We start from the raw sequence: 25,250 nt of genomic DNA, 5'->3' as shown, positions 1-25,250 counted from the left end.
GGCCAATTCATTAAATATATTCAAGAAGGAGTTGGATATATTTCTTAAGGCTAAAGGGATCAAGGGATATGGGGAGAAAGCAGGGACAGGGTACTGAATTTGGATGATCAGCCACGATCTCATTAAATGGCGGAGCAGGCTCGAGGGGCCGAATGGCCTACTCCTGCTCCTATCTTCTATGTTTCTATGAAAGAGGGCTCTTTTGCCTAATTCTGTTGAAACTTTACATCAGAACCCCATTGGAACTCATTGCTGATTTTCCGGACTACAGCGGACTGTACCGGAACCATTTTGGAGAAAGGGGCCTGTTTGCTGCAGCATTGTAATTGGTGTAAAAAGGATCTCGAGGCACTGGAGAGGGTGCAGACCAGATTTACAAGGATGATACCAGAAATGTGAGGGTAATCATATCAGGAAAGGATGAAAAGGCTGAGTCTCTTTTCTCTTGAAAAAAAAAAGCTGAGGGGTGACCTAATAGAGGTCTTTAAAACTATGAAAGGTTTTGATAGAGTAGATACAGAGAGAATGGGCTGGATTTTCTCAGCCCCGAGGAGGCGGGCATGGGGGCGGGACTGCTGGTAAAGTAGCAGAAAGTGGGGACGGTTGGCAAACCCGCCCCCATCCCGCCTCTGTGCCCTTTTGCCAGGAGGTGCGAAGATGTGCTGCTTCGGGTCCCGTCTCCTGGAGGCGGGAAAGGCATTAAAAACTTTTAACTGCCTGTTAACAGGGAGTTAACAGGCAGAAAAAAGGATTAGTGCCATTTTACCTTCACAGGTGAAGGCCTCCCGACCTCGGAGAACCCCGCCGGGTTGGAAGAGACGTGATGGATGATGTGCCTCAATAATTCCGAGACTCAATGTTAGCGAAACAAAACAAGGCTTTTATTAACTTAGAAAGTAGCACGTAAGAGAGAGAGGTATCTTCCTTCTGGAGACTGAGGCCAGACTGAGCTAGCTTACAAAAGGGGCCGGGTATGGGCGGAGCCCTACACACACAGCACATTCCAGCACATTCCAATAAACAATACAATGAGGACTGGGGGAAGGGAAATGACACTGAAACCGACCACAGTCACAGGCAGTGATGAATGGAATATTTCATCACATTCACCCCTTCTATAGATTTAGTCTGTTCGGGGGTTTGATAGTCCTCTGCGACCGACGTGGCTGTTGTGGTGCCGCGGGTGTCGGCTGGGTGTCCCCGGTAGTCTCCTGGGTCTCTGCCGGGGGTGCCGCCAGGGTTGTTGAAGGGGTAGTTGGTGGGGGTGCCGTTGGTCGATGTTCTTCCGGGGGTGATGAAAGAGTAGTGGGTGGGTAAGAGTTGCTGTGATCGTTGTTGCTGCTATTGCCGTGGTTGTTGTCGATGCCGGCTGGGGCGACGTCTTTTATGGACACGGTGTCCTCCCTTCCGTCGGCGTGCCGGACATATGCGTATTGGGGGTTGGCGTGGAGTAGGTGTACTGGCTCCACGAGAGGGTCCGTCTTGTGGCCCCTCACATGCCTTCGCACGAGTACCGGACCTGGGGTGGAGAGCCATGACGGCATGGATATGCCTGAGGTGGATTTCCGGGGAAAGACAAACATTCGTTCATGAGGCGTGGCATTAGTGGCTGTACACAATAGCGACCGTATCGAATGGAGCACATCCGAGAGGACTTCCTGCCAGCGGGAGATAGGGAGGCCCTTGGTCCTTAGAGCTAGAGTGACTGCTTTCCATACTGTCCCGTTCTCTCGCTCCACTTGGCCGTTACCCCGGGGGTTGTAGCTGGTGGTACGGCTCGTGGCGATCCCCTTGGACAGCATGTACTGGCGTAGCTCTTCACTCATGAAGGACGCCCCCCTATCCGTATGGATGTAGCTCGGCATACCGAACAGGCAGAACAGGCTGTTGAGGCATTTAATGACCGTGGCGCTGGTCATGTCTGGGCAGGGGAAGGCGAATGGGAACCGGGAGTATTCGTCCACAATGTTCAGGAAGTAAACATTGCGGTCGACGGACGGGAGGGGGCCCTTGAAATCTAAGCTGAGCCGCTCAAAGTGCCGTGTAGCTTTGATTAAGTGGGCTCTATCTGGGCGGTAGAACCGAGGCTTGCACTCAGCGCAAGTGCGGCAGTTCCTGGTCAGAGACCGAACTTCCTCAATCGAGTAGGGTAAGTTACGGGACTTTATGAAGTGGAACAGCCGCGTGACCCCTGGGTGGCAGAGGTCGTTGTGGAGGGTCTGTAGCCGATCCCCGGTGGCGCTGGCACACATCCCTCGTGAGAGGGCGTCAGGGGATTCGTTAAGGGCCCCTGGCCGGTAAATGATGTCGTACTCGAAGGTGGAGAGCTCGATCCGCCACCTAAGAATCTTATCATTTTTAATCTTCCCCCTCTGTTTATTATTGAACATAAACGCTACCGACCGCTGTCGGAGTAGTTGGGGACCCATTGGGAATAATAAGAGAATAACCCCAGGCACCTTTTCAGGGCTTTGGGAGTGTTGGGCAGGGGCAGCTCCCGTAGGGGGCGCAATCGGTCGGGGTCTGGTCCGATTTCCCCATTCTCCACCACGCTGCCTAGTATGCAGAGGCGCGTGGTGTTGAAAACGCACTTGCCCTCGTTGTAGGTGAGGTTGAGTTTTTGTGCGGTTTCCAGGAACCTCTCGAGGTTCGAGTCGTGATCCTGCTGATTGTGGCCGCAGATGGTGACGTTGTTGAGATAGGGGAAGGTTGCCAGCAAGTGGTGGTCATCGACCATGCGGTCCATCTCCCTCTGAAAAACCGAGACCCCATTCGTCACCCCAAAGGGGACTCTGAGGAATTGGTAGAGGCGTCCGTTCGCCTCGAAGGCGGTGAACGGGCGGTCCTCTGGTCTGATAGGGAGCTGGTGGTACGCTGACTTGAGGTCGATGGTGGAGAACACCCGGTATTGGGCGATTTGGTTCACCATTTCTGATATGCGGGGTAGCGGGTAGGCGTCTAGTTGGGTGTACCTGTTGATCGTTTGACTATAGTCGATCACCATCCGTTTCTTCTCGCTACCCCTTACCACTACCACTTGGGCGCACCACGGGCTGTTGCTGCGTTCAATAATGCGCTCTTTCAGGAGCCTGTCTACCTCGGTCGCGATAAACCGCCTGTCCTCCCAGCTGTACCTCCTGCTTTTGGTCGCTATTGGCCGGCAGTTAGGGGTAAGGTTCGCGAATAGCGAAGGCGGCTTTACCTTCAGGGTAGCCAGACCGCACACTGTGAGGGGCGGCTGGGACCCACCGTACTTGAGCGTGATGCTTTGGTGGTTGCACTGGAAATCCAGGCCCAAGATCATGCTCGCACATAGGTTCTTCATGATTAATACTTTAAAATTATCGTATACAGTTCCGTTAACGCCCAATTGTACCGTGCAGTAATCCAGAATGGTCGATGTCTGGGTTTTATCAGCCATAGAGATGGTACCCTGAGCAGGGACCACCTTTAGGGAGAGTTGCTGTGCCAGTTCAGGGTGGATAAAACTCTCCGTGCTTCCACTGTCAATTAAACATTTAACCTGGCACCCGTTTACCTCGATGTCCACCATTGATTTGGATAGCGGGTGCGGCCTGGTCTGGTCCACTGTGACCGATGCCACTGTAGGGCCCTGATCGATACAAGATGGCGTCCACGCTGTCTGCTCATAAGATGGCGGACCCCACGAGGTCGGGCAAGATGGTGTCCAAGATGGCCGCTCCCACGGCGCACACGCGGCGGTGGCGGGTTTTCCGGCGGTTGGTTTTCCGGCGGGGTTCCCTCTGCACACCTTCCCGAAGTGCCCCTTCTTACCGCACTTAAAGCAGGTGGTGCCTTTCGCCGGGCACAGGTTTCTGGTGTGTTTTGGCTGCCCGCAGAAGTAGCAGTTGGGTCCCTGACGCGTCGCGGCTGTCGTAGGGCTTCTGGGGGGAGAGCGGGGCCCCGCCGGTGTCGGGCTGCCGGGCGGGGAAGATGCCTTCCAAGATGGCAGCGCCCTCGGTGCACACGTGGCGGCGTGGACGGCGCGGGCTGAAGAGTAGGCGTCCGAGTTTCTCTGGGCCACATCCAGGGATCGCGCGGTGTCCGCAGCCTGTTTCAGGTCCAACCCCGTTTTTTCCAGCAGTCTTTGCCGGATGTAAGTGGAGCTGAGACCTGTGATAAAGGCATCGCGAACAAACTCGTCAGTGTACACTGCGGCTTTTACATATCGGCACTTGCAGTCTTTGCCAAGCATTTTCAGGGTGCTTAGGAACTCCTCCACCGATTCCCCAGGTCGCTGTGCGCGAGTAGCGAGCAGATGCCTAGCATACACCTCATTCGTAGGCTGCTGGTAATGCACCTTTAAGATGTCGCAGGCGGCCAGGTACGTATCGGCGTCTTGGATGAGGGGGTAAACCCGGTGGCTTACCCAATTCCGCAGAATTCCGAGTCTCATCCTCGCAGCGTCCGTAGCGTCTTTGACGGCTGCGGAATTGTCCAGGAAGAATTCCATACACTCAAACCAGTGTCCGAAGCGTGCTGATGCGTCCGGAGCATGTTGATCCAAATCCAAACGTTCGGGTTTCAGGAGTTGATCCATAGTGTTGAAAAATAAATTAATAAAATTGATGTGCCTCAATAATTCCGAGACTCGATGTTAGCGAAACAAAACAAGGCTTTTATTAACTTAGAAAGTAACACGTAAGAGAGAGAGGTATCTTCCTTCTGGAGACTGAGGCCAGACTGAGCTAGCTTACAAAAGGGGCCAGGTATGGGCGGAGCCCTACACACACAGCACATTCCAGCACATTCCAATAAACAATACAATGAGGACTGGGGGAAGGGAAATGACACTGAAACCGACCACAGTCACAGGCAGTGATGAATGGAATATTTCATCACAATGGAGTTCTGCGGGGGCCGGAGCCACCTGGAAGTAAGATGCAGAGGTGAGTGATGGGTGCAAGTGTGGAGTGGTAAGTGTGTAAGGTGAGTGATAACTGTAAAAAAATGTTCACTTACCTTGTTTTCTTCCAACAGCCTTCACCCCCTCTGGATCGGGAGACCCGACATCCTCATTGTCGATTTCACAGACTGGCTGTTGGATCCTCCGAACCAACAGTCATCTGAAATCGACAAAGTTGAAAGGTTTGATGAGTCCTGAACACAAGGCCTCATCAAACTACAGAGAATGTCAGTGTTTGACAACTTCACAGAGCTGTCAAACGTTGACATTTCTTCTTCCAAGAAGTCTTGACAGATAGCACATCAGACGTTGACGTGCTCTGTCAGTGACTTCCTCCCTAATTGGTCTGCTCAGCCCGCAGGGCGGGCTTAATAAGGTCAATCAGGGGAAAATCCCTCTGGTTGGTCAGACGAGGATGGAGGCAGGACATTGACACGACAAGCAGCAGTCCTGCCTCCAACTCGTCTCCATTGAGAAAATCCAGCCCGATATTTCCACTTGTGGGGAAGAGCATAACTAGAGGCCATCAATATAAGATAGTCACCAAGAACTCAAGTAGGGAATTCAGAAGAAACTTCTTTACCCAAAGAGTGGTGAGAATGTGGAACTCGCTACCACAGGGAGTGGTTGAAGCGAATAGTATAGATGCATTTAAGGGGAGGCTAGACAAGCATCTGAGGAAGAGGAGAATAGAGGGTTATGCTGATAAAGTTAGATGAGGAAAGTCGGGAGGAGGCTCGTGTGGAGCATAAACGCCGGCATGGACTGGTTGGACTGTTTCTGTGCCGTATACCCTATGTAATTCTATGTTTTTGTGAGCGTCTGCGCACTCGGGACATAGGTTCAACATAGGAACACAGGGATTACGAGATGAAAAAAGATCAAAATCCACCGAGTTCGCCTTCCACCATCCTGATAGTCCCATGATCCAATGATAATGGGGTTGTTAACTAATTACAGCGACCAATCTCTATCAGTGAGTCTACAACAGACCCAGACATGAGGCGAGGAAAACCCCCAGTGGTGGAGAGCTTTGGAAACCAGAGGTCCAAAGACTCCTGTTCCTCTCGAGCTCGCTACAATCACCACACGGCATGCCTCAAATTACTGAGATACTGTGTCCTGAAACTGTTTAGAACTTAAAATTAAACTGTGACAGCAGTCCGAGGGATCAAATCATTCAAACTGGCATAGGACACCCTTAGAACTGATGCCCTTCACACAACGAGCGCTCAATACATGGACTTCGAGACAACAGGAGTGAAATGGTGTAATCAGTGAAGAAACAGTGGTGTGCTGCGATGGATTTGGGGATCTGTATGTTTAAATGAGGCAGGTTGTGACTGGCACCCCTGTGACCTGGCCGAAGAGGTCATTCTTCATGTATAAGTCTATGGGGTGAGCTTTGAACATGGAGCCTAATTTTACCCTAAGAATGGGCACCCCAAGAAGCTGGCAGTGGGTTTGCACAGGGACTCTACGCAGACCAGTTTCATGGTCACCATTACTAATACTAGCTTTCTATTCCAGATCTATTTAATTTACGAAATTTAAATTCCCCAGCTGCTACGTGGCGGGATTATGAACTCTGGTCCCCAGATTATTTCTCCAGTAACATAACCACGATGCTACTGTTCCCGGTATTCTGTAATGGCGATAGTTCAAGAATGTAAGTTTTCCTATGCGTGTATCCACAATATCCCAATCTCAGAGCCTTTAAATTGAATTTAAGGATCTATGGGGGAGAAATTCGGTTGTTAGCGCCACCGATTAACGCCTAAAGAGGCCGAGAAGTGGGGCGCTAGCCAAGTTCCGGGCGGGTGCAAGGCGCCTAGCGCCTCGCCCCATATTGAGCATGCATTTAGCGCCGGCGCTAAATCTTAGCGCCCGCTCATGGGCACAGGCTGATTAGGATGTCATTTGAGTGTGCAATGCCTTTTGGGCGCACCGGACTGGAAATTCAGTGGCACCCCCCTCCGTAGCGCCTGGCGCTAATAGTGGCAGCTTACCTGGGCCTTACCAAGTCGCTCTCGGGCCGGAGGAGCGTTATTTAAAGGGGACTGGTTTAAAAGCGGCAGCCATTTTTGGAGCACAACTTCCTCGAGAGCTACAAAGAGTTGCTGAGCTGCACACTGAGAGCCATTTGACCACTGAGCCAGCGCAGGCAGACGATCTTCAGCCTTCTGACCATCACCTTGCTGTTGGTGAGCCTTGACAACGGGGAACCTTCCTGTGGGCACTTATTATGGGGGCTGCATTGGAGGGGAACGACCTGCTGCTGAATCATCTGGAAAGGGCACTGAGATGCTGGGAGAGGGGGACGGGCATGGCCAGACGGAGGAGGGCCAACAGGTGTCGCCACAGCAGACCTTACGCTGGCAGGGTTTTCCGACAGCAGTTTTCCTACATGAACATGCTGGAGGAGCAGTGTGTCAGAAGGCTGCGATTTAGAAAGGAGGTGGTGACTGAGCTGTGCCAGCTGCTTCAACCAGATCTGCAGCCTCAGATAAGGTGCAGGACATCTCTGTCGGTGGCTGAGAAGATGCCTGCTGGCCTGAACTTCTACGCGAGCGGCTCTTCTTAGGCTGCGCGTCAGAGGCTGATCAGAAGTAGCTTCTAGGCCCCTCTGACGGAATGCTTGCTGCCATTCCAAGAACAGGAATGGAACCGGTCTGATACCCCCAAGCCTGTGAAGGGCAAGATACATGTAAATAGCAGGCATGGCCATTGTAAATGAAGAAAGTGTTTCATTACACAAAATGTGGTTCCTTCAAACATGAGAAAGCTATGGCAACAGAAAGCAAAACTAATACACTGACACATAACTGCCTCTCACACCCGGGAGACTGTCCAAAACATAAATCACATTCCGACCATCTTCCTTGGCCTTGATTCCACTGCGCCAACCAAAGCATCCAATGCCCCATCAGTGAGGCGTTCCACCCTCTGCCTCACCCTTTCCGTGTCTTGCTAGGCTGGTGCGCCACAGGTAGGCTCCCACCACTTTGAAGGCCTACAAGGCAGTGAATGTGTCTGGTGATGCCAATTGACCTGTCCCTTTAAGAGCTGGCCAGCGCCAGTGTGTCTCAGGGAAAGAGATTATTGACAGCACCCTCGCTGCGCCCCGCCGCCGCGAAATTGGGTTGCGCTGCTGGGTTAGCGCCTTAAGAGTAGCGTGCAGCTCCTGATTTAGCGCCGCAATCACCTTCAGGGGTGCTGCAACCCAATATCGTGCTAGGTGGCGCTAAATTGTGCCTGGCGCTAAACTTTGCGCATCGCCAGGACTAGCGCCCCAAACGCGGCTATACCAAATTTCTAGGCCTTAAGGTTTTCTGGTTGATATGCTGCACCTGTCCGAGGGGACAGCAGAGGGTGGTATCTTCTACCCTCTGAAGTCCTATTGCCATCGGTGCTGGTACGTAGACCCGTCAAAGCTCAAACATTCGTGCTACTCAGCTGTTAGTGAAGGGCTTCATTTTTTGAAGGGGGCAGTTGGATAAAAATGGTGAACCAGACTTCACTGGTACAGCTTGAACAGAGAAACATAGAAAGAAACATAGAAAAATAGGAGCAGGAGTAGGCCATTCGGCCCTTCGAGCCTGCTCCGCCATTCAATATGATTATAGCTGATCCTCTATCTCAATACCATATTCCCGCTCTCTCCCCATACCCCTTGATGCCTTTTGAATCTAGAAATCTATCTATCTCCTTCTTAAATATATTCAGTGACTTGGCCTCCACAGCCTTCTGTGGTAGAGAATTCCACAGGTTCACCACCCTCTGAGTGAAGAAATTTCTCCTCATCTCAGTCCTAAATGTCCTACCCCGTATCCTGAGACTGTGACCCCTCGTTCTAGACCCCCCAGCCAGGGGAAACATCCTCCCTGCATCCAGTCTGTCTAGCCCTGTCAGAATTTTATACGTTTCAATGAGATCCCCTCTCATTCTTCTAAACTCTAGTGAATACAGGCCTAGTCGACCCAATCTCTCCTCATGCGACAGTCCTGCCATCCCAGGAATCAGTCTGGTGAACCTTCGCTGCACTCCCTCTATGGGAAGTGGAGCAAGAACACCTCAAACAAAGTACTTTAAAGAGAAAGACAAAACAATGAATCTAAAGGAACATCTATTTCGAAGAATCTCATGATTCCCAGCTCCATTGAGTTAGCAGCCAAACTTCCAAGATCTGATATAATAGCAAAATACTGCGGATGCTGGAAATCTGAAATAACAACAGAAAATGCTGGAAATACTCAGCAGGCCAGGCAGCATCGAGGAGAGGAGAAACAGAGTTAATGGGCCAGAAATTCGGATCGGGAGCTTGCCGCGCGTGCAAGCCCCCAATGTGCACTCACCCTGCGCGCTGACATCTGAAGCCCGGGCCTGCTCGCATTTCCTGTCACTGGCCCGGTTCCGATGTCGGCGCGATGTGCTTACCTGATCCAGCGGCGTAGTTAGTGCGATGTGCCGGCTGGGATCAGGTGAGCACTCTGCAGCCAATCAGGGGAGGGGAAACTCATTCATGAGTTTGATAGTAAAGACTGTCAAACTCATGAAAAGTACGGGTGCCCAAAAGACTAGTTTAACTTTAATTAAAATTTTAAAAAACATCCCAATAATTAAATAAACTATAAATAACTTTAAAAAACGATTTAAAACAATTAATAAAATTTTTGAAAAATTTTTTTTTTTACGAATTCGGGTCTAAAAATAAACTTACCTTACTGTAAAGTCCTTAAAAACAATGAAGCTGTGGAAAAAATGTAATAATTTTAAATATTAGACCACTTACCTTCAAGAATCCACTGCTTACGCCTCCTTTTTTCATTTCCAAAAAGTTCAGTCCCTTGCACACGCGCAAATCTGTCTAAACGAAGGAAGTTCAACGCGTGCGCGCAGAGTCCTGCACACACGCGTTGGACCTCTTAACCCCTTAGTTCGATGGAGAGGAAATGCCGGTTTCCCGCGCATGCGCTGTGCATGCTGGAATCCGGCACTTCCAACGGGCCCACGCGTGAGTACACCGTCCGTACTCACACGTTGGGACCGGAATTACTGGCCCAATGTTTCAGGTCTGGGACCCTTCATCAGAACTGGAAAAAGCTGGAGATGTAACAGATATTAAGCAGGTGCCGAGATCTGATACTTGCTTCTTATCATAGTTCAATCAATCTGTGTCACAGCACCGACAGACTGGGATTCAGCCGGGTGCATTCAGATCTCTGTCTTCCTTTGACTTATTACATGTTCGTCTTCTCAATGATTCATTTTAGTTGACAGAGAACACTTAAGGGCCATTTAATAGGTGTCAATCGTGGCACAGTGGGTAGCACACTTGCTCTCTGAGTCAGAAGGTTACGGGTTTAATTCCCACACCTTGATTGAATGTAAAAGATCCCAAGGTATTGTTTGATTGAAGAGCAGTGCAGTTCATCATGGCCAATATTTATGCTTCAATCATCCTCACTTAAAAAAAAGAGATTATCCGGTTGTTATCTTATTGCTGTTTGTGGGAGCTTGCTGTGCGCAAACTGGCTGCCGCATTTCCTACATTACAACAGTGACTACACTTCCAAAGTACTTCTTTGGCTGTAAAGCACTTTGGGACGTCCGGTGGTCATGAAAGGTGCTGTAGAATTGTAAGATATTGCTATGATTCTATGAGGTATTATTTATTTCTTTAACAATCACATGTGGCATCCAGTGCAGCTATCTGACAGAGAATTCAGTGATTCACACTTGTTCCCCCTTACCTGCTGCAATCTAGAGTGCCTTTCACATCCTCAGGACGTCCCAAAGCGCTTTACAGCCAACTAAATACTTTTGGAGTGCAGCCACTGTTGGTAATGTAGGAAAAACGGCAGCCAATTTACACACAGCAAGCTCCCACAAACAGCAATGAGATAGATAACCAGTTAATGTGTTCCAGTGGTGTTGATTGAGGGATAAATGTCGGCCAGGACACCGGGGAGATCTCCACTGCTCTGCTTCATATGAGATCTCTTCACATTGGCTATTGCTGCAACAAACCAAAATGAATCATACAGCTCCGCGCTCTCCCCATTGTCCCGTATCTTCTACTGCTTCAAATATTTATCCAATTTTACCCCCCCTCCACCCGCACTCACCAAAAACGTTTCCCTTTTTTGGCCTTCTGGGTCTCACTGACTCTTTTGAGACCCACATTGAATAGATTATCAATTATTTGGTTTAAAACAAAGGTCCCACAGCTTGGTTTTCAAAGCCAGTGTAACGTCTGACACGGTCATGTCATGGTGTGGCTCTGTCAACCCACAATCGGCATTCACACTGCAGCAGAGGTGCTGCCTCATTGACTTTGTCAGAATCTTGACCATACCTACACAGGGACAGCACGTCCTCTACACAGGGACAGCACGTCCTCTACACAGGGACAGCACGTCCTCTACACAGGGACAGCACGTCCTCTACACAGGGACAGCACGTCCTCTACACAGGGACAGCACGTCCTCTACACAGGGGCAGCACGTCCTCTACACAGGGACAGCACGTCCTCTACACAGGGACAGCACGTCCTCTACACAGGGACAGCACGTCCTCTACACAGGGACAGCACGTCCTCTACACAGGGGCAGCACGTCCTCTACACAGGGGCAGCACGTCCTCTACACAGGGACAGCACGTCCTCTACACAGGGACAGCACGTCCTCTACACAGGGACAGCACGTCCTCTACACAGGGACAGCACGTCCTCTACACAGGGACAGCACCTCCTCTACACAGGGACAGCACATCCTCTACACAGGAAGAGTTAAAATGCTAATTGAACACGGAATAACACCTCCCAGGCCTGCGACGTCCACCACCTAGAAGGACAAGGGCAGCAGGCGCACGAGAACACCACCACCTGCAAGTTCCCCCCAAAGTCACACAACATCCTGACTTAGAAATATATCGGCTGTTCCTTCATCGTCGCTGGGTCAAAATCCTAGAACTCCCTCCCTGACAGCGCTGTGGGGGCACCTTCACCGCACGGACTGCAGTGGTTCAAGAAGGCGGCTCACCACCAATATTCCTTTTTAACTGCGCTACCGCGCAGAACCTGCGCAATGCGAAAGCGCACATACACGGTATTCTGAATGGCCCGCGCAACCCCTTAAAGGGGCCGCGCGGCACAAAGAAACATTACGGGGAACATTACTCACCACCACCTTCTCAAGGGGCAACTAGGGAGGGGCAATAAATGCCAGCCTTGCCAGTGACGCCCACATCCCGAAAACGAATTAAAAACGATAACTGGTGATTTAGCCTGGTTCTAAAGAGTAGTTTGTTAAATGTACAGCCACGGCCCCTGGAATGGAAGCCCTGCATTACTCGGTTACGCAAAATAAAGGTTATAAATAATTAGCTTTAATTACAGCAGATGTTGAAAAGATGCAGTAATGATAATTTACTATTTGAAGTAACCTCTGCATGATGTTTTTGTCTGTCTAAACAGCTGTCTTTAACATCAGTAATAACATCGCACCCACGATTTACGACTCCCTCACTAATACAGATACCACATAAAACACCCAGTCAAAAAAGACACCCACCTCAATACGACACTTTCGCACTGATTCTCCATCGCTGTAGAGAGGGTCCGCCGTATTTAGTTTTATTAAAAAATCCTTCACTGGCAGAATGCACGTCGATAAATCAGTTTCACACAATCAATTCCTTAGCAGATTCTAGAGTAAATCTCTCCATGTTGATCATTAAAGAGTCTGCAAGCTACCTAGTTTGAAACGGAATGCAGCATTCCTTCTATGTTATGTGGAAAGCTAATGGTTTGCTTGAATTTTGTGTCAGAAAGTACATTTCAACAGAGCTATTACAGGGAAATAATTAAATGCAGTACACACCTACTGGGACCAAGCACTGCAAAGTCCCTGGTTTCTTTCTACTTGACAATCGGTCTTTTGCCATTTTTTAAGTTCAATCTTGGGATGTGGGCATTGCTGGCAAAGCCGGAATTTATTGGTCATGTTTATTTACAACATCAGATTTCTGATTGGTCCCCCTTGGAGGACAAGACACACCCAACAGTTTGTCCTGGATGTGTAATTAGATCTTGCCCGCTGAAGTAATCAAGATTGTTGTAACATGCAATTTGATCCATTCATTGTGACAGCCAGGCTCCAGGGCTCACAGTGCTAACACTGTTGCTTCCAGAGTGTAGGGGGTGGCGTGTGCCCAGTCAGCTCGGCCCCTGACTGTCTCTGAGCGGTTCGAATCGCTCCCACACCCCTGGGTTCTAGACACCGGAATTAGGTACAGACGGCGATACAGAAAATCGAGTAGACAAGTGGTTTGGTGCAAAAAAAAACGCAAATTTTATTAAAGGCACAATAAAACACAATCTTACTGAGAATTACTGAAATAATTACTGGCATATACAATTACACTTATATGGGAATGGGGAACACATGGCACATCGAGGGAAACAAATACATTAAAAACCCCCTTATCCTTATCTCATCCCCAATACCTAACTAGATTAAGCTACGAGGGGCCAGGAATTCATGCTCACCAATTTGAAACCTGTTGCTTTAACTGGTTGTGGGTTTTGAGGTTCACTCTTGTTGTCCTTTGGGGTTCGTCATTGCCACGTGGTCACAGGGCGCGGTGATGGAGTTGTTTGTGTGAAGTACCCTCCTTTTTCTCCATTAACGTCTTCATTGAGTACTTTGTCACGGTGGGTCTTCTTCTTCGGGTGGTTCGGTTGCCGACGGTTTGGCTGCGGTTGGGGCTCGGTTGGCGGTTTTTACCGTTAATGTGATTTTTCTACCCAAGCTTCGAATGCCAGCTTATTCTTAACTGGGTTTTACTGTCCAAGCATCAAATGCCAGCTTATAACTCGGCCGTTTGTCTTGATTTCACTATCCATGCTTCGAACGCCAACTTATTCGTCAAACGCCAGCTTATAACTAGGCCGTTTGTCCCCCAACGCGTCTTTCCACTGCCCTTCTCTGCCTTTACCGGTTTTACCGTTTTCCTGATCTCGTCTCGTCTGCCCATTCGTGGCCCCGTATGTCCTGTGCGTATTCGATTCGGGTCTCGTTCTCCTCCCGCGTTTGGCCCCCGTTGTAGTAATGGGCGTCCTTGGTGTCGAGCGGTGCAGGGAGGGAGAAGAGGGCGCGCAACGAGGCACGAAGCGAGAGGCAGGAGGCAGGAGCAAGAGAGCGAGAGCTACCGGTGGGCCTAGAATTATACCCAGTTCTTCACCCCTTATCTGCGCGCCAAATCAGGTCAGTTCTTTGTCTAACTTTTGGCGGGCTCGTCTAAAATGATTACAGCCATTTACTTAAGCGACTTCTGGAGCGTTTGTCTCCTAGTTTAATGGCTTCGATATCATGGCTATTTGTTATTTATGAAATGTAATCATCTTTCCTGGCTGGGCAGCTACCTGTGAGCTGTTACCGATTATTTATGCGAGAAGTTAATGGCCTTCAGATTAGGGCCATTCTGACTTGATCTGTTCCAAGGTGAAGAATGCATATTCTGTGTTTACCTAGTCGTCTGGCTTTAGAAAGGACAGAGTCTTTCACAGATCCATGCAGTTTCGTTTCAGGTTTTGATCTGATCTGCAGGGCCTTGCTTTCAAAATCCTGCAAGCCTTGGTCTCGAGGTCTCAGAAGCCATTTTGGGTATCCTTTTTAATAACTTGTCCATACAGGGTCCCTTTATCCATAACTTTTGGGGAATGTGGGAATTTTGAGAACCCTACAAGAGAACAGACAGGACTCACCGCCCTGGGTTCACAGTGCTCACGGCCCCAAGTTTAGATAGGAAAGGGTGAGGCCGTGGAGGGATTTTAACATGAGGATGAGAATTTTAAAATCAAGGTGTTGGTGGACAATGTTCCCCCTTATTTCATCCCTGGTTGTCCTTGATAAAGTGATTTTATTTAGTAGCCCCCCCACCCCCCCACCCCCACAGCCCATACACACCCATAGGGATCGGAATATACGGCCCAAAGTTTTTTGATGTATCCTGTCCAGGAAAGATGTGAAAAGAGCCTCTTGAGACATGGGGGCTGCCTTTCTAATTGTTTGGTATGAAAGATGGGAAGTTCAGAATCTTGGAAGTAGCTTTCAATCAAAGATTGTTGGAGGTGGCTTTCACAATGGAGATGTTGAAAATGCATCTGAGTGCCGGGGAGATGTGGATGGATGAAGAGGTGTTAAGAATAGAGACATTGGCCAAGAAATTAGGTATGGCCCCGCCAGCTCAGTTGCGCCCAAAAGTTTGCGCAGCGCCCGGAGCCCGTTGCGCCCGCCAGAAATTCACTTTTAGCGCCCCAAGTCGGAACCGGGCGCTGTTCCAGGGTGTGCCCACCTCCGCTTGGGGCGCTGAAAGCGAATTTCAGCGCTCCAGCTGCCGCTGCGCCGCCCGATGCGGTGCGGCAGGCTGGGGTACTGCAGGCCTCCTCCTTCTCTTAAGGAGGAGCTGCCTGCAGCCGTGAGATCGCCGCTGGATTCTGCCGGCAAATGAGCCCGGCACCACGGAGAAGTGCCGGGCTCGCGGGAATCAGCCACCAATGCCGCGGGGGGGGGGGTGGTATAGGAGGCCGGGGAGGGAGGTGCGGGCAGGCGGCCGCTGAAAAAGCGGCCGGCCGCACCTCCACCTTTATGCGCCCCACTAACGCTGCATGAAGGCCGTGTTTCACGAACGTTGTTTGCGGCCGCTGCGGAAGAGGCGGCTGCAACTGAATATGGGCGTCGGGCCGGCATCGGGGCAGAACCGGGGCGCTGCGCACACCGATGACGTCATCGGTGCCGGCGCAGCGCTACCGGCTACCGCCGCCATTAACGCTGCACTCAATTTCCGCGCTACCAACCCCGCCGGCGCAGAAGACCTCTTTAGGCGCTAAGTGGGCGCAAGGCCCACTGAATTTCTAGGCCAAAAAACTTTAGAAATTGTAGCTTTTGCTTGGAAGAATAATGTGAGACACATAATGCAAGAACTGAAAGGAAGAAGAATGTCATTGTCCGCGCATGTGGTGGCTGCAGCCATTGTGCTGAAAGAGGATTGCAGTGTGTAAACTGAAGGACAGTGCTAGCTGACTGCAGGGTGGGACCGTCAGCATCTTTTCAACCTTCCTAATGCTTTTCAACCTTGCCGGCACTCAGATGCATTTTCAACCTTGCCGGCACTCAGATGCATTTTCAACATCTCCATTGTGAAAGCCACCTCCAACAATCTTTGATTGAAAGCTACTTCCAAGGTTCTGAACTTCCCATCTTTCATACCAAACAATTAGAAAGGCAGCCCCCATGTCTCAAGAGGCTCTTTTCACATCTTTCCTGGACAGGATACATCAAAAAACTTTGGTCCACCTTACACCCAATCTCAGCCTATTACCATCTCGTCTAGCTTCTAACACCCTTTATAACAACAGAAAATGTTGGAAAAACTCAGCAGGTCAGGCAACATCCGTGGAGAGAAATTTGAGTTGACGTTTCGGGTTGGACCCTTCTTCAAAACTGGAAAGAAAAGAAACTAGATCGGAGGCAGGGCTGCGATCGGACAAAAGAATAAAAGAAACAAAAGAAGTAAAAGAGATTAGAAGCTAGACGAGATGGTAATAGGCTGGGATTAGGTGTAAAGTGTACTGGCAGGGCAAAAGATAGCTGCCAGGTGTGAGAGAGAAACAAAAGGAAAGGGGGGGGGGCGGAAAGGAGTGGAACAATTACAAGAGAAAATGAAATGGGGGCCGAGCTTATGATCTGAAATTGTTGAACTTGATATTGAGTCCGGAAGGCTGCAGACTGCCTAATCGGAAGATGAGGTGCTGTTCCTCGAGTTTACGCTGAGCTTCCGTGGAACAATACAAGAGGCCAAGGACGGTGAGGTCCGAGTGGGAATGGAGCGGTGAATTAAAATGACAGGCGACCGGAAGCTCGTGGTCACCCTTACGGACTGAACGGAGGTGTTCCGCAAAGCGGTCACCCAATCTGCGTTTGGTCTCCCCAATGTAGAGGAGACCGCATCGTGAGCAGCGAATACAGTATACTAGATTGCGAGAAGTACAAGTAAATCGCTGTTTCACCTGGAAGGGGTGTTTGGGGCCCTGGACAGTGGGAAGGGGGGAGGTATAGGGGCAGGTGTTACATCTCCTCCGCTTGCACGGGAAGGTGCCAGGCGAAGAGGAAGGGCTGTTTGGGGTGATAGAGGAGTGGACTAGGGTGTCTCGGAGGGAGCGGTCCCTGCGGAATGCTGAAAGGGGAGGGGAGGGGAAGATACATTTGGTGGTGGGATCACTTTGGAGGTAGCGGAAATGCCGGAGGATGATCCGTTGAATGTGGAGGCTGGTGGGGTGAAAGGTGAGGACAAGGGGAACCCTATCGTGGTTCCGGGAGGGAGGGGCAGGGGTGAGGGCAGAAGTGCGGGAGATAGAACTGACACGGTCGAGGGCAGTGTCAACCACAGTAGAGGGGAATCCTCGGTTGCGGAAAAAGGAAGACATGTCTGAAGCACTGGTGTGGAAGGTGGCATCGTCGGAGCAGATACGGCGGAGGCGAAGAAACTGGGAGAATGGAATAGAGTCCTTACAGGAAGCGGGGTGGGAGGAAGTGTAGTCCAGGTAGCTGTGGGAGTCAGTGGGCTTGTAGTAAATATTGGTCGATAACCTATCCCCAGAGATGGAGACGGAGAAGTCGAGGAAGGGAAGGGAAGAGTCCGAGATGGACCATGTGAAGGTGAGGGAAGGGTGGAAATTGGAGGCAAAGTGAATGAAATTGTCAAGTTCGGGGCGAGAGCAGGAAACAGCACCGATACAGTCATCAATGTATCGGAAAAAGAGGTGAGGGAGGGGACCTGAGTAGGACTGGAACAAAGAATGTTCCACATGTCCCATGAACAGGCAGGCATAGCTAGGGCCCATGCGGGTTCCCATAGCAACACCTTTAATTTGGAGGAAGTGAGTGGAGTCAAAGGAGAAGTTGTTCAATGTGAGAACAAGTTCAGCCAGGCGGAGGAGGGTGGTGGTGGATGGGGACTGGTTGGGCCTCTGTTCAAGGAAGAAACAGAGCGCCCGAAGGCCGTCCTGGTGGGGGATGGAGGTGTAGAGGGATTGGACGTCCATAGTGAAAAGGAGACGGTTGGGGCCAGGAAACTGGAAACTGTTAAAGTGACGGAGGGCGTCGGAAGAGTCGCGAATGTAGGTGGGAAGAGACTGGACAAGGGGAGAAAAAATAGAGTCAAGATAGGAAGAGATAAGTTCCATGGGGCAAGAACAGGCTGAAACGATGGGTCTACCAGGGCAGTCCTGTTTGTGGATCTTGGGAAGGAGGTAGAAGCGGGCTGTGCGGGGTTGGGGGACTATGAGGTTGGCGGCCATGGAGGGAAGATCTCCAGAGGAGATGAAGTCAGTGACACACTTGGAAACAATGGCTTGATGTTTGCGAGTGGGGTCATGGTCCAGGCAGAGGTAGGAGGAGGTGTTGGAGAGTTGGCGTTCAGCTTCCGCACGGTAGAGGTCGGTTCGCCAAACAACAACAGCACCACCCTTGTCAGCAGGTTTAATGATAATGTTAGGGTTGGATCGGAGAGAATGGAGTGCTGCAAGTTCAGAGGGTGTTAGGTTGGAGTGAGTGAGGGGAGCAGAGAAATGGAGACGGCCAATGTCACGTCGGCAGTTAGCAATGAAAAGATCTAGAGAGGGTAGAAGGCCAGAGGGAGGGATCCAAGTAGAACGAGAATTTTGAAAGCGGGAGAAAGGATCAGCCGTGCGGGGGGAAGACTCCTGGCCAAAGAAGTGGGCACGGAGACGAAGGCGACGGAAGAAGAGCTCAGCATCGTGCCGAGCTCGAAATTCATTCAGGTGGGTGCGTAAGGGGATGAAGCTCAGGCCTTTGTTGAGGACTGAACGTTCGGGGTCAGAGAGGGGAAGGTCAGAGGGGATAGTGAAAACACGGCAGGGGGTGAGACTGGAAGAAGGGATCGGATCGGAGGAAAGTAACGGGGAAGAAGTTTCTGGGGGGGCATTGGTGTCCACGAGTTGACGAAGCTTGCAATCCTTGACATCAGAAAGGAAGAAAAAAAGTTTTTTGTTGAAGCGTCGGATGAGTCGAAGGATGAAATGGAATTGTGGACCCGGACAGCATTGAAATAGAGTGCGTCGGTGCTGCTGAAGAGAGAGGTCGAGGTTGGTCATGTGGTGGCGCATGGCGTTGAGCGTGGATCTCAAGATGCGGCGAGAGCAGTAGCTTGAAGAACGATGAATATCGAGGAGATATTTGTAATCCTGGGTGGATCCAAAACATGAAGGGTGGAAGTTTAGTTGGAATCCACGTGGAATAACTCTGAACCGGAGACAGTTACTGAGGAAAGCGATGTGGCTGTGAAACCGAGTCTTGGCAGATACCTGGTCAAAAACGAGAAGGGAAACTGAAAGCAATGAAGATGAACAAGGTTGAATAGATAAACGGAACTCCCGTCGGAGAGAAGAGCAGAACTTCTTCAAGGTAGGCATTCCTAGAAGAGAGGTGGCAGTGAACCAAACACTAATATAATTGCAAAATACTGCGGATGCTGGAAATCTGAAATAACAACAGAAAATGCTGGAAATACTCAGCAGGCCAGGCAGCATCTGTGGAGAGAGAAACAGAGTTAACGTTTCAGGTCTGGGACCCTTCATCAGAACTGGAAAAAGCTGGAGATGTGACAGATATTAAGCAGGTGCAGAGACGGGGGTGGAGGTTAGGAGCCCAATTTCTTTCTTACCGTTGACATTGGGACAGTTTGAACATAACATAAGAACATAAGAAATAGGAGCAGGGATAGGTCTTCAGTTCCCTACTACTGATGTCAGGCTAACTGGTCTGCAGTTTCCCGTTTTCTCTCTTCCTCCTTTCTTAAACAGTGGGGTTACATTTGCTACCTTCCAATCCACGGGAACCGTTCCAGAATCTATGGAATTTTGAGAAATGACAACCAATGCATCCACTATCTCTATAGCCACCTTTTTCAAAACCCTAGGATATAGCCTATCAGGTCCCGGGGATTTATTGGCTTTCAGTCCCATTAATTTCTTCAGTACTTTTTTTTTTACTAATACTAATTTCTTTCAGTTCCTCATTCTCACTAGACCCTTGGTTCTCACTATGTCCGGGATGTTTTTTGCGTCTTCTTCCGTGAACACAGTCAGAAAGTATTTGTTTAATTTCTCTGCCATTTTCTTACCCCCATTGTCACTTCCCCTGTCTCAGTCGGTAAGGGACCCATATTTACTTTCACTAATCTTTTCCTTTTTACTTATCTATAGAAGCTTTTACAATCTGTTTTTATGTCTCTCACTAGTTTACTCTCATACACTATTTTCCCTTTCTTTATCAGTTTCTTGGTCCTCCTGTGCTGAATTCTAAAATCCTCCCAATCCTCAGGCTTACTACTCTTTTTGGCAGCATTATTAGCCTCTTTCTTTGATTTAATACTATCTTTAACTTCTCTTGTTAGCCACGGTTGGACCACTTTTCCTGTGGGGTTTTTGTGCCTTGAAGGAATGTACATTTGTTGCAAATTCTGTATTAATTCTTTAAATGCTAGCTATTGCTTGACAATGTAATTTCCTTTGGGGATCTATGAACAGCTAACAGACATCAACTAATCCTGAATTGATAGAGTCCTGTTCAGAGGGACTGGTATTGTCCAGTAGGGTTTCACATAAACTTTACATCCTGATTTTGCATTAAAGAGTCTTTGTACATTGGATCTGGACTCTTGAGCATCTCTGATTTCTAACGCTCCACCATTGGCGGCCGTGCCTTCAGCTGCCGTGGCCCTAAGCTCTGGAATTCCCTCCCTAAACCTCTCCGCCTCTCTCTCCTCCTTTAAGTCACTTCATAAAACCAACCTCTTTGACCAAGCTTTTGGTCAACTGTCCTAATATCGCAGTACAACAAAAACTTATATTTATATAGCAACCTTAACATAGTAAAACGTCCCAAGGCGCTTCACAGGAGTAGTATAAGACAAAAACATTTGACACTGAGCCACATAAGGAGAAATTAGGGCAGGCTTGGTCAAAGAGGAAGGTTTTAAGGAGCGTCTTAAAGGAGGAAAGAGAGGTAGAGTGGCGGAGAGGTTTAGGGAGGGAATTCCAGAGCTTAGGGCCCAGGCAACAGAAGGCACGGCCACCAATGGTTGAGCGATTATAATCAGGGATGCTCAAGAGGGCAGGATTGGAGGAGCGCAGATATCTCGGGGGGTTGGGGGCTGGAGGAGATTACAGAGATAGGGAGGGGCGAGGCCATGGAGGGATTTGAAAACAAGGATGAGAATTTTGAAATCGAGGCGTTGCTTAACCAGGAACCAATGTAGGTCAGCGAGCACAGGGGGTGATGGGTGAACGGGACTTGGTGCGAGTTAGGACACGGGCAGCAGAGTTTTGGATGACCTCAAGTTTACATAGAGTAGAATGTGGGAGGCCAGCCAGGGGTGCGTTGGAATAGTCAAGTCAAGAGGTTACAAAGGCATGGATGAGGGTTTCAGCAGCGGATGAGCTGAGGCAGGGGCGGAGATGGGCGATGTTACGGAGGTGGAAATAGGCGGTCTTTGTTATGCTGCGGATATGTGGTCGGAAACTCATTTCAGGGTCAAATATGACACCAAGGTTGTGAACAGTGTGGTTCAGCCTCAGACAGATGTTAGGGAGAGGGATGGAGTCGGTGGCTAGGGAAACGGAGTTTGTGGCGGGGACCGAAAACAATGGCTTCAGTCTTCCCAATATTTAATTGGAAAAAATTTCTGCTCATCCAGAACTGGATGTCGGACAAGCAGTCTGACAATTTATAGACCGTGGAGGGGTCGAGAGAAGTGGTGGTGAGGTAGAGCTGGGTGTCGTCGGTGTACATGTGGAAACTGACGCTGATTTTTCAGATGATGTTGCCAAGAGGCAACATGTAGATGAGAAATAGGAGGGGGACAAGGATAGATCCTCGAGGGACACCAGAGGTAACGATGCGAGAGTGGGAAGAGAAGCCATTGCAGGTGATTCTCTGGTTACAATTAGATAGATAAGAATGGAACAAGGTGAGAGTGAGAGAGAGTAATTGTTATAATAGGGAGTAGGGCCTCAAAGGTGGTGGTGAGGGTGTGGTTGAACAGATCGGTAGCTGCAGGAATGTTGTGGTGAATGGATGGACCAAAGGCTGGACAGTTGGGATTTCGTAAGTGCAGTTGTAAGAGAGTTGAGATCCTTACGTGGCTCGGTGTCAAATTTGGTCTGATTACGCGCCTGTGAAGTGCCTTGGGATGTTTTACTATGTTAAAGGTGCTGTATAAATACAAGTGTTGGTTCTGTGATACTACACTTGCTGCCCGTGCATCTGCAAAGCTGTTTGCAGTAATGGGGCAGTAATTCCTCCCCAAACGCGTGAGTACGGAAGGGGTACTCACGCGTCTGGCCGGAGGAAATACCGGTTTTCAGCATGCACAGCGCATGCGCTGAAAACCGGCATTTCCTCTCCTCTAGCCCAAGAGGTGAAGCGGCTAGCGCGTGCGCTGTAGGGGGCAGCGCGTGCGTCTTGGATTTCCTCTGTTTTGGGGGATTTGCGCATGTGTAAAGGCCTCCGGTCTTTACGCTTGTAAAAAGCACACGTAAGTATTTATTTTTACAGGTAAGTGGTGTTTTAGTGCAATTTAGAATTTTTTTTCCCACAGGTTTATTATTTTAAAGAATCTACAATAAGGTAAGTTTAGTTTTAGACCCTTTTTATTAAAAATTTATTTTTTTCAAAAAAAAAAATTGTTTAAATTATTTTTTTAAACTTATTTATACTTAATTTAATGATTGGGATGTTTTAAAAAAATTTATTTAAAGTTAAAGTAGTGTTTTGGGGTGCAGTACTTCTCATGAGTTTGACAGTTCTTACTCTCAAACTTATGAATGAAGTTTCCCCTCCCCTGATTGGCTGAACAGTGCTCACCTGATCCCAGCGGGCACATCGCACGAACTACGCCGCTGGGTCAGGTTAGCACAGCGCGCCGACATCAGAACCGGGCCACTGACAGGAAATCCACTGCGGGCCAGGTTTCAGATGTCGGCGCGCCGGGTAAGTGCACATCAGGGGCTTGCACGCGCGGCAAGCCCCCGACACCAAGTTCTGGGCCATTATTGCAACATCATGTATTGTAGGGTTTGACTTGTAGCCCGCTGCGAGTTTCTATGTTTCATTTGTATTCTTTCAACAAAAGTATTTTTAAAAATATGATTATGTTCATTATTAAGGATTAGCAAACCTAACCGTAGTTCCAGGTGTAGTACAGTCACAAATGTATAGTTCTCTAATTGGAAATGTGGCAGCCTTTCAGCACTTGAGCAACATATGATAGCTTTCACTGTCTACTGCCAACTGATTCAAAGCCCCTTTGTGCTGTCTTCATTTTGTATTCAAAGAGAACATACATATATTAGAACTGTGATGAACCAGGGATAATAACCTTTTATACGAGGATTTAGTAGACAAATTGAAAGAGATACCACAAAGTGATGTTGTTGTGCCATCAGCACACAGAGTAATCCCCATTCATATGCCACCTACTTGTTCATTGAATCAATGCACCCAGCAAGCACCTGCCCGGGTTGAATTCATTTGGCGTCTGGTTGATGGCATTCACCCTTGTGTTGCTTTTTTAAATTCATCCACGGGATGTGGGCATCGTTGGCAAGCCCGGCATTTATTGCCCATCCCTAGTCGCCATTGAGAAGGTGGTGGTGAGCCGCCTTCTTGAACCGCTGCAGTCCGTGTGGTGAAGGTTCTCCCACAGTGCTGTTAGGGAGGGAGTTCCAGGATTTTGACCCAGCGACGATGAAGGGACGGTGAAATACTTCCAAGTCGGGATGGTGTGAGACTTGGAGTTGATGGTGTTCCCATTAACTCGGTGCCCTTGTCCTTCCAGGTTGCTGGAGGACATCTCTGAGCTACTTGTGAAAGGTCCTAGACCAACATGGGGCACAAATGAATGGCTCAGTGGGTCAGAAGGCCGTGGGTTCAAGTCCAACTCCAAAGACCTGAGCACATAATCCAGGCTGACACCCCAGTGCAGTATTGAGCGAGTGCTGCACTGTTGGAGATAGAAGATAGGAGCAGGAGTAGGCCATTCGGCCCCTCGAGATGCCGTCTTTTGGTTGAGACATTAAACCTAGGCGCTGTCTGCCCTTTGAGGTGGATGTAGTAGATCTCATGGCATTATTTAAAAGAAGAACTGGGAAGTTATCCCCGGTGTCCTGGCCAAGATTCATCCCTCAGCCAACAGCTAAAACAGATTATCCGGTCATTATCAAATTACTGTCTGCGGGAGCTTGCTGTGCACAAATTGGCTGCCTGGTTTCCTACATTACAACACTGACTACACTTCAAAAGTGCTTCATTGGTTGTAAAGCGCTTTGGGATGTCCTCAGGTCATGAAAAGCGCTATAGAAATACAAGTTCTTTCTTTTTTAGAATTCAATGTACTTGAGCTGAATTCGTCATCATGCCTTCACTTACCTCACAGCGATTTCTACCAGGACACTTGCTCTGTAGGAGACAACCCTCAGAGAGTAAAACTACAACTGGCCCACAGCAGGAGAGACTGAGCTGAATCAAACAGCAGCTCATTCACACCAGATATTTTCAAAATGGTCCACAAGGTATAACATGCAGCCAATTAATCTAACACTCACAGCACGGGGTTGGTGGGGGGGGGGGAATTTTATTCGCCGATACACTATTGTTAAGACAGCCACAAGCGAAACGTTCCGACTTCATGCTGCTGGGAGGGCGCCACGTCCATCCTGATTCCATATCAGAAACTCGGGGATGTGCTGCATTTGATATTCTGGCCCCTATGGGAAAAAAACAACAGCTCTGTCGGACAAAGCTGACGGGCTTAAGATTTTTACATCGTGTAACCGAGCTTGGGTCACAGCAGCTTACGTTACAAAACCTTCAGTGTTCCCTGAATAAAAGTGAACTCGCGACTCTCCCTTGGCGTTGCTCCCTGCGAGTTTGATTGTTATCCTATTTTAGTGCTACCTCCCTCGCCTCTGAGTCAAAAGGTTGTGGGTTCACAGTCCCACTCCGGAGACTGTGAGCACCAAAATCCAGGCTTACACTCCCAGTGCAGTGCTGAGGGAGTGCTGCACTGTCGGAGGTGCCGTCTTTCGGATGAGACGTTAAACCGAGACCCCGTCTGCTCTCTCAGCTGGACGTAAAAATCCCACGACCACTATTTGAAGAAGAGCAGGGGAGTTCTCCCCGGTGTCCTGGCCAATATTTATCCCTTAATCAACATAACAAAAACAGATTATCTGGTC

The sequence above is a fragment of the Somniosus microcephalus genome, chromosome 1 (assembly GCF_052327205.1).
Source record: "Somniosus microcephalus isolate GS21.2 chromosome 1, FLI_Smic_1.0, whole genome shotgun sequence".
Taxonomy (NCBI): domain Eukaryota; kingdom Metazoa; phylum Chordata; class Chondrichthyes; order Squaliformes; family Somniosidae; genus Somniosus; species Somniosus microcephalus.
This window is presented reverse-complemented; position numbering follows the sequence as displayed.